At 36.2% G+C, this 2,189-nt stretch overlaps 1 non-coding gene across 1 annotated transcript; it reads left to right on the top strand.

Moving 5' to 3' along the window:
* Positions 1-234: 234 nt before the first annotated feature.
* Positions 235-341, top strand: LOC121036599 (U6 spliceosomal RNA). Its single transcript, XR_005793412.1, has one exon. It is a non-coding gene; the product is annotated as a U6 spliceosomal RNA (small nuclear RNA).
* The last annotated feature ends 1,848 nt before the right edge of the window (positions 342-2,189 follow it).

Below are 2,189 nucleotides of genomic sequence, written 5' to 3'. Positions count from 1 at the left end.
GTGATAATCATTATTCATGAACTTTACACATCTATAAAATTTCTCAGGTAAATTGTTGAGGTCCTCAGTAAAATCTTCCTATTACTGTAATAGGGATTACATTTAATCTATTGATCAATGTGGAAAGAAATAAAATATCATAATGTTAAATAATTTCATCATGAAGAAAGTATAATTTTTTATTTACTCATCATCACTTATTTATAGCAATAAAGTTTTAAACCTTCTCATCCTGTGCTCACTTCAGCAGCAAATACATTAAAATTGGAATGATACAGAGAAGATTAGCATGGCCCTGCATAAGGATGACACCCACACTTTATCAATCCTATCATCCTTTTATTGTCCTCTACATTTATCTTTCAACATCCTATCCCCTACTTAAAAGTTAAGACCCTTCAACATCTAAATTGTCTTCTTACTACTTACACCCCATATTTCATCATTATGAAACCTTACTTACATTATAAAAACCTCATTTACCACAAAGCACTATCTTCATGATGCAAGTCTGAAAAATCCCAATTCATGTCTACAGTAGGACAGCCAAATGTGGGCGGTAAAGCAAATATGAAACCTTCAATATTCTTACTTTATTTTTTTAAAAAAATGTTTTAATGTGCATTTATTTTTGAAGGAGAGAGAGACAGAGCACAAGCAGGGGAGGGGCAGAGAGAGAGGGAGACACAGAATCTGAAGCAGGCTCCAGACTCTGAGCTGTCAGCACAGAGCCTGATGCAGGGCTTGAACTCATGAGCCATGAGATCATGACCTGAGGTGAAGTCAGAGGCTTAACCAACTGAGCCACCCAGGTGCCCCTAGTCTTACTTTAAATCTAGAAACTCTAACATCAATTATGCCCTTACTGATGCCTACCAATCCTATTGTATTTCCACAAGTCCACTTCCTTTTGTGTTTTCTATTCAGACTCCTCTCTTCTGATGCTTCCTCCTTGAACCTTAATCTCAACACATGACATTGCTTTTCATTTCACTGACAAAATTAAAAGAAGGGGGGGGGGAGTTGGAATGACCTCACCAACCTCTCCTTATCACAGACTTGTTTGTTGATTTACCCTCATTTTCTTAGATTGAAACATGAAAGCATAACAGGATGTCATCCTCAGTTCCTGTCTCTTCTACTGCTCACTCTGTAGGTGATTGAAAGTATCATTTGTGTTCCAGCTATGCCCCAATTTAATGAGCTGGCTAGGTTACTCCTTGACCTACAGATTCACACATGCATGTACCTTATCAATATCTCCACTCAGGCAACCAAAATGTTGAAATGTTTCCACAGCTTCACATATCTAAAGTGGAATTCCCAATTTCTTCCCACAAAAGACGAGTTCCATCTGCATTCTTCTCAGTAAATTACACTTTTATTCAGTCAGTAACAAGGTGACAAACAAAGCTCATTCCTTTTTTTTTTTTGATATTTTTTTCCCAGTTTCTACTGTGTTAGATGAGAACATGTTACTAATTCTAGCCATGAGAATATGTGTAAAAGTGATGTGTATCACAGTACGTCCTTGACTGAATATAAATACCACTTAAAATCTGCTATGACCTATTGTGTTCTGGTGGCTGGTGTGGAGACAATCCTCAGACCATGTGTAAAGAGGGCAGAATCATTTAATGGAAGGAGCTGGGATCCCTACTTTGTTGTTTTGGTGTGATTCACCTGATCAAAAAAAAAAAAAATGCACAGCAGATTGATATGTGTTCAGGAAATGTACAAATGCTAAGTCCTTGACATTTCAAGAGTTTATTTGTTCAGAAAATAGAATGATAATAAGCCTAAATATCTTGATCCATTTGAAGTCTTCATATTGCATATTTGTTAATCAACTTCATTCATAATTTGACCATCTTTTCAATGTCACTGTTGTAGGCCTCTACCCTGCATTGTTTCTATTATCTCCTAACAAAATTGTTGCATTGCTGTAGAAATAATTTCATTGGAAACATATTTACATGCTTGTAAATTATCCTACTATAACTTTGTCTTGAAATGATCCTGCTAAAACTTAAATCAGATAATTCCACAATATTGCTCAAAACTATGCAGTGGAATCCCTTCTGAGAATAACCACATAGATTTATATGAACTTTCTCTTCTTCATTACCTCTTTGACCTGCCCTTCTACCTTTTCACCCCTCCTACTCTGCTGTAATTCTCTGGCTACT

Source organism: Herpailurus yagouaroundi, unplaced genomic scaffold (genome assembly GCF_014898765.1).
Source record: "Herpailurus yagouaroundi ecotype Mexico unplaced genomic scaffold, PumYag 162, whole genome shotgun sequence".
NCBI classification, from domain to species: domain Eukaryota; kingdom Metazoa; phylum Chordata; class Mammalia; order Carnivora; family Felidae; genus Herpailurus; species Herpailurus yagouaroundi.
Note: the sequence above shows the minus strand (reverse complement) of the source record. Positions and strands in the feature narration are given on the sequence as shown.